Source organism: Lithobates pipiens, unplaced genomic scaffold, assembly GCF_037356315.1.
Source record: "Lithobates pipiens isolate NorthernLeopardFrog02 unplaced genomic scaffold, aLitPip1_a1.2 Scaffold_19, whole genome shotgun sequence".
Taxonomy (NCBI): domain Eukaryota; kingdom Metazoa; phylum Chordata; class Amphibia; order Anura; family Ranidae; genus Lithobates; species Lithobates pipiens.
The window spans coordinates 393,911,162-393,930,125 of record NW_027507764.1 but is presented as its reverse complement, the minus strand read 5'-3'; the positions used below and the strand labels follow the sequence as shown (position 1 = coordinate 393,930,125).

General features: G+C 42.5%; 1 non-coding gene and 1 pseudogene across 1 annotated transcript; both read right to left on the bottom strand.

Moving 5' to 3' along the window:
- Positions 1-11,703: 11,703 nt before the first annotated feature.
- On the bottom strand, positions 11,704-11,822 carry LOC143999659 (5S ribosomal RNA). The gene has a single exon (XR_013278120.1). It is a non-coding gene; the product is annotated as a 5S ribosomal RNA (ribosomal RNA).
- Positions 11,823-13,921: 2,099 nt separating this feature from the next.
- Positions 13,922-14,040, bottom strand: LOC143999675 (5S ribosomal RNA; annotated as a pseudogene).
- Between the last annotated feature and the right edge of the window lie 4,924 nt (positions 14,041-18,964).

The window sequence follows — 18,964 nt, the reverse complement described above, 5'->3', positions numbered from 1 at the left end:
GAGTCAAACTTACGTTCGACTCAAACATCGGACTCATCCCTAGAGGCGAAGCTCTGATGACTTCCATCACCCAATCATGTGCAAGAAAAAATGTATATTATTTTTTTTTCCTTGCATGTGATTGGGCATTCATTGCTAAGTAAAATGTTACCATATTTACCGAACTCTGAGCCAAATTCCCTTGCAAAGTGAAACTATTTTGCCTTCAGTAAATAAACTCCATTGCCACAAGACAGAAGTCTCTTGGCAAAAACATTTGTTCTGTACAGTACCTCTTATTAGCCCTTTTTAATGGAGACTTGTTAGAAGGGGACTTAAAGTGAATTTAAGCCCTAACAATGATATTCTCCTTTGTGGTTCCTTTTGGTCTGTTAAATACTTTATCCCATTAAACGTTTTTTGTTATATCTTGTTAGCTGCTATGTCTGATATGTCAGTAACATAATTCTTATTTCTGAGGACTACAGAACTCCTCCCATGTATGCAATGCAAAAAAGTAGAGAATGTTTGTAGTTCCGCTCTGTTTATATTCTCCTGATACAGTAGAGTGAGTGATTGTAGGACGGAAGCATGTTACTGGAAGGATTAATAAGTGTAAAAAAATATGTTAATCACAATTCCTATTTTAGTAAGTGAAAAAGAAAACATGCTAATCAAAATTCTTATTTTATTGGGCGGTCATAAATATATATATATATGCAAAAATATTTTGAATATAAGAATATGATAAGATGTATTTTCCCTTTTTCAGTTGAGCCAATCAATAAAATCAATGAGGCTCTGTCCATACACTGTAGTACTTCTGTACACTGTACATATGTTGTACAGGAACATGTTGTAAATAAAAAAAAAATCCAAAAGCCTTTGTGGTGTCTGTGTTGAAGAATATAGAATGTGATAGGACTGGAATTTTATTTTAGTATGCTAAGTATGTAACTGTGAAGGCCATTCCTACTATTGTCAACACACAAGCAGATTTTTCATTGCTGTTGACAATGATGTCAACACATTGCCACTCCGCAATCACAAAGCTGCAGATTTTTCAGGTATGTGAGTTTTTTTTTTTTCAGTTTTTATTGAAATGTCCTTACATACCGGATAGTTTCCTTTTTTTTTGCTTTTGTTAACTGTGGCTTCTTTTCGTTTTCGAAAACAATGTTGCTCTCAAAACTCCAGGGATTTCTTAGTATGTTATAAGCCCGATTTCTCATTCAGGAATGCTTGCAATCACTTGATATAGTTACCAGTTATTGCAAAATGCTAAAGTCTATTTTTACTTACAGTATTTATTTACAATATTTATTTATATGAATCAGAAGAAAAATGACATACCATACATATGAACAAATACCGTTTTTCTATCCAGAAAAAAGCTTGTGTGTGTGATAAAAAATGACTTCATAAAATTTACAGTAGTATCTCAAAATGTGTTTTTACTTAAAAAAGAAAAGAATCACTTGTGGGTTTACATGATCATTTTTTGGAGTATTAATTCCATGCAACTTGGAGCCTATGTACTTTGCCTTCATATTTCAAGACCCTGTCATCATGGCAAGCTGTAACTGACCCAACTTACTATGCATGGGCAAAAAACATTGACTTCAGGAAACAGCATGCAGGTAAAAAGAATAAAATGCTACTTTAAAGGCTAAGTTCAGTTTTTGTAAAAAAAAAATGATAAATGCACATAATTTTGCAGCTAAAATAAAATGTGCATTTATTATTTTTTTTACACTGCAGCCTGTACAGCATTGCACCCGTAATCCACAGATCCCGGGTGCAATGTCAGGCTCCTGCAGACACTCAGTACAGTTACTGAAGTTCTGGAAGATTATAAACTACGAGAGTGCTCACCAGTACCCTCGCAGTTCATTGAGAACTACAAGCCGTTTGCTGCAGTGGCAGACGGGACTTTTAGTTCGTTAATTCAAAGAACTCTATGAATGAATGTCACTAATGTGATGGGAGAAAATCCCCAGCCTGCTGTCACGTGGGACAGGGGGTGCAGTCAGGTGCTTTATAGTAACATGTTATACAAAAGGTGAACTTATCCTTTAAGGTTTTCATGCAAAAATCAAAGCACGGCTGCTCATAAGGTAAAATTCCTAAATGTACCTAATATATTTGAATATACTCTATATTCGTTTTAAGCACCAATGTACTTATTATACCCACACATTGCTGTGGATTTACAGTATGTCTTTGTAAATTAGTTGTCATCAATAAACAGTAAACCTGTTTTCCTTGGATTTATTTATTTAGTCATATTTTTATGATAGTAGGGAATGATAAAAATATCTGTCTTTTTTGCTGTCTGTCCCTCGTGTCTTCCTGTCTATCTTTTTAAAGTGAAGCAAATCCCTTCTCTAATGGTTTTCACCAGAGCAATTTACCCCACTGAAATAATTTACTGCCTTTCCGGATACAGACAACTGTAATATTGTGGATTTCCTATCACTTTCTGTCCTGAAGAACAAGGTCACCAGAACAAATAGAGAGTTAATCTTCCTAGTAAGGAGTGAAATAAGAAAAAGTTTTGGCTTTAAATATACTTGTTAATTATATGTACACCCTACAGCTGCTTGCATGCGTAATAAGTTCTCTTCTACAGACTCCCAAGAGTCTGTAATTCTGAGATATTCCAAAATGAAATCCAGTAGAAATGTGGTGTTTCAGCTCACTCCTCCTTGCTGCTTAGTTTCTTGCCAATAGATAAATAACTTTAGTGGCAAAGAGCAACCCATGTGAGGAAACTAGTATTTAAATAAAAGCGCACCTGGGTTTAGGGTCTAGCTGGCACAGGGGCGGATGTACAGGGGTCGCAGGAGTCGCCATCGTGACTGAGCCCCTTTAATGCCTGGATAGGAAAAGCAATGGTGGCTGAGACCAAGCGTTCAGATCCTCAGCCAAACTGTAAATGGGCACTGCGGGGAGCTGGTCACACTGTTTAGACCTGAAGTGAAAGCACAGTGTGTGCTTTGCTCTCTGCCTCCCCCTACACTGCAGTACCCAGCAGGAAGAGTTAAGGTAAAGGACTGCCATTTTTTAAAAGGCTATCTATGTGCGTGTTTATATGTATGTGCATGTATGTGTGTGCATGTATGTGTGTATGTGTGTGCGCATGTATGTAGGTGTATGTATGTGTGTGCATGTATGTGCACATGTATGTATGTGTATGTATGTGTGTGCAGGTGTTTATATGTGTGTGCATATGTGCATTTATATATGTGTGTTTATATATGTGTGTTTATATATGAGTGTGTGTGTGTGTGTGTGTTTATATATGTGTTTGCTTATATATACACAGTATACGTGTGTGCATTATCTGTGTATGTGTTTATATATGAATGCCTGCTGGAGGGAGAGGAGGATATAAATGAACCAATTTCTCCACCCCCCCCCCCCCCCGCGCGGAGGAGGAGAAGCGGGGGGGGTGGAGAAATTGGTTCATTTATATGCAGCCACCCACTTGCAACCAGGACCTGGCATTCCACCACCGGGCTTGGAGGAAAGGGCCCTGCATTGTTTCTTGCATCGGCGCACTGAAGGTTCTCTAGTTATGCCACTGAGCTGGCAATTAGTTGTACTAAATCTTAATAAAAGCCCACTACAGTGGTGTGAAAAAAGTGTTTGTCCTCATTTCCTGTTCCTTTGCATGTTTGTCACACTTAAGTGTTTCGGAAAATCAAACCAATTTAAACAATAGTCAAGGACAACACAAGTAAACACAAAATGCAATTTGTAAATGAAGGTGTTTATTATTAAAGGTGAAAATCCAAACCATCATGGCCCTGTGTGAAAAAGTGATTGCCCCCTAAACCTAATAACTGGTTGGGCCACCCTTAGCAGCAACAACTGCAACCAAGCGTTTGCGATAACGTGCAATGAGGCTTTTACAGCGTCCTGGAGGAATTTTGGCCCACTCATCTTTGCAGAATTGTCCTAATTCAGTTACATTAGAGGGTTTTCGAGCATGAACGGCCTTTTTAAGGTCATACCACAACATCTCAATAGGATTCAGGTCAGGACTTTGGCTAGGCCACTCCAAAGTCTTCATTTTGTTTTTCTTCAGCCATTCGGTGGTGGACTTGCTGGTGTGTTTACGATCATTGTCCTGCTGCAGAACCCAAGTTCGTTTCAGCTTGAGTACACGAACAGATGGTCGGACATTCTCCTTCAGGATCTCTTGGTAGACAGCAGAATTCATAGTTCCTTTTATCACGGCAAGTCTTCCAGGTCCTGAAGCAGCAAAACAGCCCCAGACCATCACACTACCACCACCATATTTTACTGTTGGTATAATGTTCTTTTTATGAAATGCAGTGTTCCTTCTACGCCAGATATACTTGGACACACACCTTCCAAAGAGTTCCACTTTTGTCTCATCGGTCCACAGAATGTTGTCCCAAAAGTCTTGGGGATCATCAAGATGTGTTGTGGAGAAATTGAGACGAGCTTTGATGTTCTTTTTGCTCAGCAGTGGTTTTCTCCTTGGAACTCTGCCATGCAGGCCATTTTTGCCCAGTCTTTTCCTGATGGTGGAGGCATGAACGCTGACCTTAACTGAGGCAAGTGAGGCCTGCAGTTCCTTGGATGTTGTTGTGGGGTCTTTTGTGACCTCTTGGATGAGCCGTCGCTGCGCTCTTGGGGTAATTTTGGGCGGCCGGCCACTCCTGGGAAGGTTCACCACTGTTCCATGTCTTAGCCATTTGTGGATAATGGCTCTCACTGTGGTTCGCTGGATTCCCAAAGCTTTGGAAATGGCTTTAAAACCCTTTCCAGACTGATAGATCTCAATTACTTTCTTTCTCAATTGTTCCTGAATTTCTTTGGGTCTCGGCATGATGTGTAGCTTTTAAGGATCTTCTGGTGGACCTTACTGTGTCAAGCAGCTCCTATTTAAGTGACGCCTTGATTGTGAACAGGTGTGGCAATAATCAGGCCTGGGTGTGGCTAGAGAAATTGAACTCAGGTGTGGACAACCACAGTTATAGTATGTTTTAACAAGGGGCGCAATCACTTTTTCACACAGGGCCATGATGGTTTGGATTTTTTTTCACCTTTAATAATAAACACCTTCATTTACAAATTGCATTTTGTGTTTACTTGTGTTGTCCTTGACTATTGTTTAAATTGGTTTGATGTTCCGAAACACTTAAGTGTGACAAACATGCAAAGGAACAGGAAATGAGGAAGGGGGCAAACACTTTTTCACACCACTGTATATACATTAACCACTTCCCACCCGGCCTATAACAGAATGATGGCCAGGAAGTGGTTCTGTTATCCTGACTAAGCGTCATATAACATCCAGCAGGATAACATGACGGCACGTGCCTGTGAGGGCACGTAGCGTGTCGATCGCGATTGTGGAGTGTCAGTCTGACACGCCGCATTTCCGATCATGATAAGAAGCCTCTGACAGAGGCTTCTTACCATGTGATCAGCTGTGACCAATCACAGCTGATCATCACGAGAACCAGGAAGTGCAGATAAACGGCATTCCTCGGTTCATTCACTCTCCCTGTCAGAGAGGGGATCTGTGCTGATAATCAGCAAACTGATTATCAGCACAGCGCCCATCAAATGTACCCATAAGCTGCTAATTGGTGTCCAGTCAGTGCCCCATCATAACCCCTTGCCAGTGCCCAATAAAGTGCCAATCAGTGCCCACCACAGTGCAAAGCAGTGCTTACCATAGTGCCAGTGTCCATCACAGTGCCAATCAGTGCCCAGCATTAACACCTGTCAGTGCCTTCCCAACCAATCCGCCCATCAGTGCCATCTATTAGTATCCATCAATGCCACCTGTCAGTGCCAATCAGTTCTGCTAGTCAGTGCCCATCAATGCTGCCTGTCAGTGCCCATGAGTGCTAACTGTCAGTGCCCATCAATGCCGCCTGTCAGTGCCCATCGGTGCTGCCTGTCAGTGCCTATTAGTGCTGCCTTTCAGTGCCTATCAGTTCCACCTATCGGTGCCCATCAGTATTGCATATCAATGCTGCCTATCAGTGCCCATCAATTCTACATATCAGTGCCTCCCCATCAGTGCCCATCAGTGCCACCTTATCAGTACCAACTCATCAGTGCCGCCTCATCTGTGTCCTTTAGTTCTGACTCATCAGTACCCATCAGGAGAAAACTAAATTTTATAACAGAAACAAAGACAAACTTTTTTTTTTTTAAATGTTGGTCTTTTTTAGTTTGTTTAGCAAAAAAAAAAAAAAAATGTACAGGTGATCAAATACCACCAAAAGAAAGCTCTATTTGTGGGAAGAAAATTATAAAAATTTAGTTTGGGTACAGTGTTGTATGACCATGCAGTTGTCATTCAAAATGCAACAGAGCTGAAATTGTCCTTGGCAGGAAGGGGCAAAAGTGCCCGGTACTGAAGTGGTTAAGCAAGATACTACACACTATGCCCTTGTACACACAGTCGGACATTCCAACGGAAAATGTCTGATCAGACCGCGTTGTCGGATAAACCGACTGTGTGTGGGCTCCATCGGACTGTTTCCATCGGAACTTTCCGACAACATGATCCGATCGGACTTTGTCCGATTGTGTGTAGAGAATTCCTATCAGACAAAGTGCCACGCATGCTCAGATCAAATTCCTAAACCAAAGCTATTGACTACTAGCCTGAACGTAGTCCCGTCGTAATGAAATAATGTCATCACGTTACGTACAATCGGATTTTCCGACAACTTTGTCCGACCGTGTGTATGCAACACAAGTTTCGGACAAAATACGTAGGACAAACTCCGACGGATTTTGTTGTCGGAATGTCCGACCGTGTGTACAAGGGCTATGAGTAAACTGACCATGCAATCCAGGATTTAACCTAGATCATGTGATTGTGCTGTAAAGGATAGGAGAACTATTGCAAGTTTGCAACAAATGTTTGTGACAATTTTTAGTCTATGACATTCAGCAGATCACCCCCATCCTATTTTATTTTCCTGCCCATATGTCTGCCCATTCTTACCTATTATTTTAAGGGAAGCAGTGTCATCAAACACAAGCCATATGAAAGAATTGAAGACACAGAGGTTACCATTTTTTAGTGAACTTGGAGTTGTGCACTGCCTTTCAGTGGTGCTCAGAGACTTGATAATTCTTTATGCTGCACAGTCACATTGTACAATTAACCTCATGTTACTGTGCACTGATCATTACACTAGCATCTAATTCTGCTTACTCAGTGTTATAAATGGTCTATCATTTATGACTCATCATTAATATCATTCATATTGCTTTTTCAAACTTCCAGTGTTCACTATAACCTGTTACCCATCTCAAAATATCATCCAAATTATCCCCTCCACTCCTCACAAGACCTCCTGCTCACTAGCCCCTTCATCACCTTCTTCAATGCTTACCTCCAGTACTTCCTAAGAGACTTTCTGGAACTTCATACTGCAATTTGGCTGGCTTTCTCCTCCTCTGTCTTCCTTTGGGGGATCCCTGAAAACTCTTTAGGGAAGACTATGCCACCTATTTTATTCATTAGCTCATTCCTTACAGTTATTACCTTTTGTACCATTTGACAATTCCTTTTAGATACCGGGGCCCTTCTATCCTTCTTGTCCTAAATTGCAATTTGAGGATACTAACCCCCTTTATTCTTTAAAGTGATGCATGCACTGGTTGCACTATATAAATCCTGCATGGAATTATAATAATAATATATATAATAATAATAATAATAATTCTTCACACTTATTAGTGGCACAGGGATAATAAGTCAGTTGGCATACAGACGGCTAGCTAAAAACAGTATGGGAATCTGTTACTAGATTTAAACACAGACAGTGACTAGATTTAATAGCAAATTTTTGCTCTTGTAGTTGGCTGACCAATCCCTTACCTGTTACTAGGCATGAAAATATTAGGGCTAAATCTTGACAACCAATTATGTCCATTTTAAAAATTAATAACCAAAAGATTGTCAAAAAAGGCCATGATGAGCTTAACATTGCCATGAGAGACGTGTAGCAATGCAAACAAAAGTTAAAAAATACAGTACAGCACAGAGAGGATCCTCCTTTTAATGAGTAAAAACATACTTGCTTGGGAGACATCTTTAAGCTGTATGTAATAATATGGAACATTATAATTTTCACCAACAGCATCAGCGACAACACATTCTAGCATAACATATTTTTGATATGTAATTGATTTTAACATTTACATCATTTATTGTCTTAAATACAGCATCAAGCACTCCAATCTGATTCAAACTAGTATTTTTTTTAGAAAATTTTGGCTGCACTAATGATTTTTTATCCAAAGGTAATAGGCCTGAATTGAATGGTGAAAGTAGCAGCTACAATTGTACTCTTAAGAAAATAAAGCAGAAGCTCTTAATGATGTACCAATTAGTCATGAGAAAACAATTTAATTGTATAGTTTATTAACTATTTTAAAACACATTTTACATTACAAAAACACTACGGACTTACAACTGTTGCCTTATGAGGGGTTTATGAGTAATCTCCATTAGCAACTGGGAATATTTATATATATATATATATATATATTCCCAGTTGCTAATGTCGTAAATTAAAATGCAAAGAAGAGATACCATCTGAGTTGAATACTGTAGTGGAGACTTGACATGGTCAAATTCATTAGCTAAGATAAAGGCTTTGTAGTCCAATGGGTTAACCAACCCTTTATTCACTTCAAAGGGTGTTTGATATGCTGAGAATATTTCTATTATCTGTTCAGGAATGGACAATTTGCCGCCGCTATGAGATGGTGATGACCTTCTCTTAATTAATTTCTCTTCAAACGAATTATCTCCCCAAGAGAGGGGGTACTATTGAGGGGCTGATCTATGCTAAATTAAGGGGAAGGGGAAATAGTCCAATCTTGAAGAAGTTACGCCTAGAGGGAAGAGAGGGGTAACAGAATTACCAACCAGAGGGGCTCTGTTCAAGTCAATGAGAGATGGGCCTATATTAGTGGGATTTCACATAAAGGAGAGGAGTCATGAATCTGACGTGGGCCTAAAAACATCATTACCGGTAAATATCAGGTCAGCTCCCAGCATTTAAAGGTATACCTGCTTGTCATATGTTTGTAGTTTGATGACTCTGTAACTGTAATAACTCTGTATTTTATTTCAACCTGATATTTTCTGGTGTAGATTATAGATAGATGGTTGTGTATTAGATAGACTTTTAACTACTCACCAATAAATGTTGTTATTGTGTTAAAATTATAAGTTGGTTAGTATCAGGAATGTATGAAAGTATTTGAATAGGCAGCAAATGGAAAGAGACAAGCCAGGTGTTGTCTTTTTTATAAAAAAAATATAGCCATAAATATTGTGCAGTGGCTGGACAATATGTAAGCAACTTCTTTAGGCTGCAGTGTAAGAGGGAGACTTGAGGCAAGTTGTTTCAGAATCAACAGTCCCACATATTTTATAGTGGCTGTAGAGTATGTAAACAACTTGGTTAGATCCAAGTATAAGAGGGAGGGACAAGACAGGTTGTACCCTAAATAAAATGTAGCCAGGGCAGGACTTACCATTGGGCTTGACTGGGCTCAAGCCCATGGGCCCCGCCCAATAGGGGGCCCCGCAGACCCTGCCGAGATACATAGCCGAGTGTACACGGTTTGGCTCCACTCACAGTCATGCCCAGCCCCGCCCTATGATGGACATAATACAGGGACTGGGTGTGACTGTGAGCTGAACTGAGTACACTCAGCTACTCTCGGCTCCGCTTGGGACTGTGAGAGGACCCGAGAGCCGCTGAGAGCTGCCAAGAGGACCCAAGAGCCGCTGAGAGCTGCCAAGAGGGCCCGAGAGCCGCAGAGAGCCGCCGAGAGCTGCCAAGAGGACCCAAGAGCCGCTGAGAGCTGCCAAGAGGGCCCCAGAGCCACAGAGAGCCACCGAGAGCTGCCAAGAAAGGACCTGAGCGCCATTTTTATACTTCAAGACTGCAATGACAAGGCTGCAAATGACAATGGGGCAAGGCTACAAATGACAAGGCTACACTGACAAGGCTGCAATGACACTGGACAAGGCTGCAGATGGATGGGCAAGGCTGAAGATGGACATGGATAAGGCGGCATTGATGGACATTTAAATGTAAGTTTTTTTTCCTTAAAATTCCCTCCTAAACTTGGGGTGCATGTTATACGCGTGTTATACGCCGATAAATACGGTAATGTATAGAAGGTAGGGCCCGAAAGTGACTCAAGCCCAGGGGCCCCCACCACCCTAAGTCCTGCCCTGCATGGTGGTATTTGATCACCTCGGCGGTTTTTATTTTTTGTGCTATAAACAAACTATTGACGTCGTCCCATCCACAAGCGGCCTGCGCGCCCTCTGAGGGGCGCACGTGGCGCTCTCTGTGATCAGCAAGTCTATGAGACTCGCTGGATCACAGATCGGAGTAAGGGGTCGATCCCGACCCCTTACCATGTGACCAGCTGTCAGCCAATGACAGCTGATCACGTGATGACAACAGAGCCGGTAATGGGCTATTTTTCCTCCTCACGCTGAAAAAAAAACCGATCACCGGCGGCCATGAGAGGGACATCAGTCCCTCTCACGGCGAGCTGGCGCCAGCTCACCAGTGCCCACCTGCCCCGTGCCAGTGCCGCCCATCAGTGCCCACAGTGCCACCTATCAGTACCCACAATCTGCCTAAACAACACTGCTGCACCTCAGTGCCACATATCAGTGCCCATCAGTGTCATTTACTAGTGCCCATCAGTGCCGCCTATCAGTGTCCATCAGCACCACCTATCAGAGCCACGTATCAGTGCCACCTATCAGTACCCATCAGTCCCATCCATCATTGGTACCCATCAGTGGTACCCATCAGTGCCACCCATCAGTGCCGCCTTATCTGTGCCCATCAGTGCCGCCTTATCTGTGCCCATCAGTACTGGATTATCTGTCCCCATCAGTGCCACCTTGTCTGTGCTGCCTTAACTGTGCCTATCAGTGCCCACCAGTGCAGCCTATCAGTGCCCACCAGTGCCGCCTATCAGTACCCACCAGTGCCGCCTCATCAGTGCATATCAATGAAGGACAAAAATTACCTGTTTGCTAAATTTTATAACAAACTATTAAACATGATTTTTAATTTTTTTTGCATCTTTTTTTGTTTGTTTAGCAAAAAAAACTCCCAGCTGTAATTAAATACCACCAAAAGAAAGCTCTATTTTTGGGGAAAAATTATAAACATTTCATTTGGGTACAGTGTAGCATGACCGCGCAATTGTCATTCAAAGTATGACAGCGCTGAAAGCTGAAAAATAGCTTGGGCAGGAAGGGGCTGAAAGTGCCCTGTAGGCAAGTGGTTAAGGCAGCCAGGCTTTTCTTGTCTGTTTTGTTTCCATGGTTACCAAAGCTTCTAACTACAGTGGGAGGTGACAAAAGCTGACAACCCCATGATCAGCCAAAATATTATGACCACCCCATGAAAAAAAAAATCTTTTTTGAAAAACAAAAAAATAATAATTTCATTTAGAGAAAGAGAGAGAGAAGAAAGAAAGTGCATTTTTGAAAGAAGGGGTGAGAAAAGGGAAGTGGGCTTATAAAAAGTGGGGGCTGGGCAGGGGTGATTTTGGAGGAGCTAGGTGTGCTGGAGGGTTTGCAGAGCGCTTTACGTAAAAATGAATGTAAAAAGAGGCATAGAGGAGAGTGACCCTTGCTGGAAGAAAAGCAAAAGCAAAAGCCTACAGCACCTGGTTTTCCCAGGCGGTCTCCCATTCAAGTACTAACCAGGCCCGACCCTGCTTAGCTTCCGAGATTAGACGAGAGCGGGCTCATTCAGGGTGGTGTGGCCGTAGGCAATGATAAGGCTCTCTTTCAAGGCTCTCTTTCAAGGCTCTCTTTCAAGGCTCTCTTTCAAGGCTCTCTTTCAAGGCTCTCTTTCAAGGCTCTCTTTCAAGGCTCTCTTTCAAGGCTCTCTTTCAAGGCTCTCTTTCAAGGCTCTCTTTCAAGGCTCTCTTTCAAGGCTCTTGTACTTGTCTCCGGCAGCCTGGCTCTGCCTTTTATTATTAAGCAAGACCACTTACTGTTATTAGTGGGAATGCTTTAGCAGTCCCACTATTGTTATTCATTTTTTTATTTATTAATCATCATCTTTTTATTATTATTCCGTAGGTTTTTTGGCTCTGCGTAACTTCTGCATACTTTCAGCTATTAAAGCCATTTAACTTTTAAAATGTTCAGCTTTTCAGTTGATGATGGGATGTCTTGAACATTTTTTCTACTATTTATACTTTTCAAAATATTAAGCTTTTTAACATTTTTTTTTAACATTGAAGTCAATGAGAGCATTTTTAAAATCTGTAAAATCTTCCTCCACTGCCAAAAGTTTCAGCTCCTTCATACTTTCACCTACAGACGCCAAACAAACTTTAAAATGTTCACTAATTATTCAGCTATCTGGCTATATCTTTTCAGTTTGATATCTTTTAGAGTTTTTGTGAAAAAGCTGTTTAAGTTTAGTGATCATTTCAGAAAATTTCATTAAATTAACCACTAGAGATCCACGCTATAGCCAAATGACGGCTACAGCACGGACCTGCTTTGCCGGGACTACGTCTATTGATGTCGTCCTGTGCACGAGCGGTCTGCACGCCCCCTGAGGGGCACACGCGGCGCTTTCTGTGATCAGCGATTCTATGTGACTCGCTGGATCACAGATTGGAGTAAGGGGTCGATCCCAACCCCTTACCATGTGACCAGCTGTCAGCCAATGACAGCTGATCGTGTGATGACAACAGAGCCGGTAATGGGCTATTTTTCCTCCTCACGCTGAAAAAAAAAGCCGATCACCGGCGGCCGTGAGAGGGACATCAGTCCCGATCATGGCGAGCTGGCGCCAGCTCACCAGTGCCCACCTGCCCCCTGCCAGTGCCATCTATCAGTGCCCACAGTGCCACCCATCAGTGCCCTCAGTGCCCACAATCTGCCTCAACAACACTGCTGCACCTCAGTGCCACATATCATTGCCCATTAGTGTCATTTACCAGTGCCCATCAGTGCCACCGATCAGTGTCCATCAGTGCCACCTATCAGTACCTATCAGTCCCATCCATCATTGGTACCCATCAGTGGTACCCATCAGTGCCGTCTTATCTGTGCCCATCACTATTGCATTATCTGTCCCCATCAGTGCCACCTTATCTGTGCTGCCTTAACTGTGCCTATCAGTGCCCACCAGTGCTGCCTATCCGTACCCACCAGTGCCGCCTCATCAGCGCATATCAATGAAGGACAAAAATTACCTGTTTGCTAAATTTTATAACAAACTATTAAACATGATTTTGATTTTGTTTTTGTTTTTTGCATCTTTTTTTGTTTGTTTAGCAAAAAAACTCCCAGCTGTAATTAAATACCACCAAAAGAAAGCTCTATTTTTGGGGAAAAATGATAAACATTTCATTTGGGTACAGTGTAGCATGACCGCGCAATTGTCATTCAAAGTATGACAGCGCTGAAAGCTGAAAAATAGCTTGGGCAGGAAGGGGCTGAAAGTGCCCTGTAGGCAAGTGGTTAAGGCAGCCAGGCTTTTCTTGTCTGTTTTGTTTCCATGGTTACCAAAGCTTCTAACTACAGTGGGAGGTGACAAAAGCTGACAACCCCATGATCAGCCAAAATATTATGACCACCCCATGAAAAAAAAAATCTTTTTTGAAAAACAAAAAAATAATAATTTCATTTAGAGAAAGAGAGAGAGAAGAAAGAAAGTGCATTTTTGAAAGAAGGGGTGAGAAAAGGGAAGTGGGCTTATAAAAAGTGGGGGCTGGGCAGGGGTGATTTTGGAGGAGCTAGGTGTGCTGGAGGGTTTGCAGAGCGCTTTACGTAAAAATGAATGTAAAAATGAATGTAAAAAGAGGCATAGAGGAGAGTGACCCTTGCTGGAAGAAAAGCAAAAGCAAAAGCCTACAGCACCTGGTTTTCCCAGGCGGTCTCCCATTCAAGTACTAACCAGGCCCGACCCTGCTTAGCTTCCGAGATTAGACGAGAGCAGGCTCATTCAGGGTGGTGTGGCCGTAGGCAATGATAAGGCTCTCTTTCAAGCCTCTTGTACTTGTCTCCGGCAGCCTGGCTCTGCCTTTTATTATTAAGTGTTCTTGCATAGCAAGACCACTTACTGTTATTAGTGGGAATGCTTTAGCAGTCCCACTATTGTTATTCATTTTTTTATTTATTAATCATCATCTTTTTATTATTATTCCGTACGTTTTTTGGCTCTGCGTAACTTTTGCATACTTTCAGCTATTAAAGCCATTCAACTTTTAAAATGTTCAGCTCTTTCAGTTGATGATGGGATGTCTTCAACTTTTTTTCTACTATTTATACTTTTTAAAATATTAAGCTTTGTAACATTTTTTTTAACATTGAAGTCAATGAGAGCATGCTTAAAATACGTAAAATCTTCTTCCGCTGCCAAAAGTTTCAGCTCCTTCATACTTTTACCTACAGACGCCAAACAAACTTTAAAACGTTCACAAAATATTCAGCTATCTTGCTATATCTTTTCAGTTTGATATCTTTTACAGTTTTTGTGAAAAAGCTGTTTAAGTTTAGTGATCATTTCAGAAAATTTCATTAAATTAACCACTAGAGATCCGCGCTATAGCCGAATGAAAGCTACAGCGCGGACCTGCTTTGCCGGGACGACGTCTATTGACATCGTCCCGTGCACGAGCGGCCTGCGCTCCCCCTGAGGGGCGCACATGGTGCTCTCTGTGATCAGCGAGTCTATGAGACTCGCTGGATCACAGATCGGAGTAAGGGGTCGATCTTGACCCCTTACTACGTGACCAGCTGTCAGCCAATGACAGCTGATCATGTGATGACAACAGAGACGGTAATGGGCTATTTTTCCTCCTCATGCTGAAAAAAAGGCTGATCACTGGCGGCCGTGAGAGGGACATTAGTCCCTCTCATGGCGAGCTGGCGCCAGCTCACCAGTGCCTACCTGCCCCGTGCCAGTGCCACCCATCAGTGCCCACAGTGCCACCCATCAGTGCCCACAATCTGCCTCAACAACACTGCTGCACCTCAGTGCCACATATCAATGCCCATCAGTGTCATTTACCAGTGCCCACCAGTGCCGCCCATCAGTGCCACCTATCAGAGCCACGTATCAGTACCACCTATCAGTACCCATCAGTCCCATCCTTCATTGGTACCCATCAGTGGTACCCATCAGTGCCACCCATCAGTGCCACCTTATCTGTGCCCATCAGTGCCTCCTTATCTGTGCCCATCAGTACTGCATTATCTGTCCCCATCAGTGCCACCTTATCTGTGCTGCCTTAACTGTGCCTATCAGTGCCCACCAGTGCCGCCTATCCGTACCCACCAGTGCCGCCTCATCAGCGCATATCAATGAAGGACAAAAATGACCTGTTTGCAAAATTTTATAACAAACTATTAAACATGATTTTGTTTTTTGTTTTTGCATCTTTTTTTGTTTGTTTAGCAAAAAAAACTCCCAGCTGTAATAAAATACCACCAAAAGAAAGCTCTATTTTTTGGGAAAAAAAATGATAAACATTTCATTTGGGTACAGTGTAGCATGACCGCGCAATTGTCATTCAAAGTATGGCAGCGCTGAAAGCTGAAAAGTGGCTTGGGCAGGAAGGGGTTGAAAGTGCCCTGTAGGCAAGTGGTTAAGGCAGCCAGGCTTTTCTTGTCTGTTTTGTTTCCATGGTTACCAAAGCTTCTAACTACAGTGGGAGGTGACAAAAGCTGACAACCCCATGATCAGCCAAAATATTATGACCACCCCATGAAAAAAAAAACATTTTTGAAAAAAATAAAATAAATCATTTCATTTAGAGAAAGAGAGAGAGAAGAAAGAAAGTGTATTTTTGAAAGAAGGGGTGAGAAAAGAGAAGTGGGCTTATAAAAAGTGGGGGCTGGGCAGGGGTGATTTTGGAGGAGCTAGGTGTGCTGGAGGCAGGGCAGGACTTACCATTGGGCTTGACTTGGCTCAAGCCCATGGGCCCCACCCAATAGGGAGCCCCGCAGGCCCTGCCGAGATACATAGCCGAGTGTACTCGGTTTGGCTCCACTCACAGTCATGCCCAGCCCCGCCCTATGAGGGACATAATACAGGGACTGGGTGTGACTGTAAGCCGAGCCGAGTACACTCAGCTACTCTCGGCTCCGCTTGGGACTGCGAGAGGACCCGAGAGCTGGGGCAAGGCTGCAAATGACAAGGCTACACTGACAAGGCTGCAATGACACTGGACAAGGCTACAGATGGATGGGCAAGGCTGTAGATAGACACTGATAAGGCTGCATTGACGGACATCTAAATGTAAGTTTTTTTTCCTTAAAATTCCCTCCTAAACTTGGGGTGCATATTATATACGCCAGCGCGTGTTATATGCCGATAAATACGGTAATGTATAGAAGGTAGGGCCCGAAAGTGACTCAAGCCCAGGGGCCCCCACCACCCTAAGTCCTGCCCTGAATGTAGCGGTATCCTTTTGGAGACCATATCCACATACATTGTATAATTGCTGAACAGTATGCAAGCTGCTTGGTTATGACGCAATGGGAACGGGAGTGAAAAGATATTTTTTATCTTTGAATATAAGTTATAGTGTATTATCACAGGTACAGTAGCCACACATCTTGTACAGTGGCCATACGTTATGAACGCAGCTTGAGATGTAATGTAAGAAATAAAAATTAGAGACAATAACCACACATATACAGTATGTGGTGGCTGAACACTATGATGCAGCTGGGTTAGGCTACTGTCTACTGAACCTTGAATCAGACTGAGACAAAAGTGCAGTAAAAATCACACGTTTTAATGAAATGGAAAAATGATAGATCAAAGAGCAAACATAGTCAAATGATAGCCAGGATTCGGTAACCAGAGTGGGTAGTCAGAACAAGTCAGTGAAACAGGAATCCAGAGATCAGCGTAGTAGAGGCAGTAAGCAGTATCTCTACAGTTTGCAAGGGCAGCAACAGCCATGGGATTGGTGAACAAAATTGAGCAGCTGATTGGTCAAATATGGCGGTTGTAAAGCCCGCGCTGAGGTAGCCTATAAAAGGACCTAGATCAGTGTTCTCACTGACCGTTCTGACTAGACCACAACATGGACATCCTGCAGCATTAAGCGCCGTTCCCCGAGTGACAGTGAGACTCTCCTATGCCGCTTGTTAGAAAAGGCAAGAGTAAAGGCAGTGAGGAATGGCTAATGCAGTGTCTGGAGGAGGAGAGCGGCTCGGCTCCACCTTTATTAACTCCCCCTGGAACAAAGGAAGGGACAGCCCCAGTTGGGGGTGGAACAAGACAGCAGCTAGGAAGGAAGAAGAAGCGTCAGAGAACAGTTGCTTCTCCTAGTCTGTCAAGAGGGGAGAGAGCTGACAGTGTGATAACACAGAGTGCACCCCGTCTGAGGGAGAGCAGCACTACTCAGCCTTCATCTTAAGAGTAGAGTGAGCAGTTAACAGCCATTAATGATGGTGAGAAGTGTATGGTGTCTTATGTTTCTGATTTTTCAAGCTTGGTGGATTCGTTATCAAATGTATTGCAACAATTTAAAGGGGCACATTCTATTGGTGTTGATAATCATGCTACTAATGCTGATAATATTATGAAAACACAAGGAGCACAGGTCTCTGGTGCAGGGAATGTTTTACAATCAAAAAGAATAAACACTGGTGAATTTTCAGGAGCACAAGTTATTGGTGCTGAGCAAAATATACAGCTGCATGGTGCTGCTGTTAAGAAATGTCAGAGAGTACAGGTCGCTGGTGCCAGTAATACAGTCTATAATGACACGGATAATATACATTCAGGGGCACATTCTTATGGTGCAATGAATAATATGCAATTCGCTGATTATATGAATGATGTTGGTTCCATTTGGCAAGGTTTGAGTGAACCCGCTTTGCAGGATGAAAATAAGGAAATGATATCCCGCTCTAAGGTTAACCCTACACTGCTGGTTAACCCCCACTTGCCTCTCAGACTCTCAGCTATAACAGTCTGGGAATCTTCGTTTAAAGAGCCCCTGCCATGTGTATTATCACCATTAGGCTTTCATTTGCTTAAGGCAGTAAAGGATAAGATTTGGAGGGGCCAATTCCTCGATATTTTATCATTGTTACCTGCTTCAAAGGATTTTTTGTCTAAAACAGAAAAGCAACCTGGGGATAGGTCTGAGGAAGATAGGAGAAGGGCTATTCCATTCTGCAGAAGTTATGGGCGAACGATTCCCTGGGAAGTGTTCGGGTTTATTTCAGCATTTGGATATAATTACTGAAGCCTTTCGCTCTGCATGGTACACCTATGATGAGAATTTTTGCCAAAAGCTAGCAGTACACACCTCATTACATTGGGGGTCAAAGGACGTAGGTTTATGGTTGAATCCTATGTTACCACCAAGACCTCAGTTCACTCCAAGATTAGCATCTAATCCTCAAAATACATTCCGTAAAGGTTTTTGCTTTGCCTTTAATGAAGGGCAATGCAAGTTCCTGACAAATTGCAGGTACAAGCATGAGTGCTCCTACTGTAATGGGAGCCAGGCAGCTAGTGGGTGCTTTCGTAAATCTGCTGCGTCCTCTTTTCAGTCATTTCCCAGGGACACTCATGGGAAAGGCAATGACTCCAGTGAACCTTGCTCCCATGATTAGAACGCTATTCCGATCACAGGTAGGGATGAGCCGAACACCCCCTGGTTCGGTTCGCACCAGAACTTTCGAACGGACCGAATTTTCGTGCGAACTTTAGAACCCCATTGAAGTCTATGGGACTCGAACGTTCGAAATAAAAAGTGCTAATTTTAATGGCTAATATGCAAGATATTGTACTAAAAAGGGTTTGGGGACCTGGCTCCTGCCCCAGGGGATATGGGTCAATGCCAAAATTGTTTTTAAAAACTGACGTTTTTTCGGGAGCACTGATTTTAATGATGATTAAAGTGAAAGAAAAGTGAAATA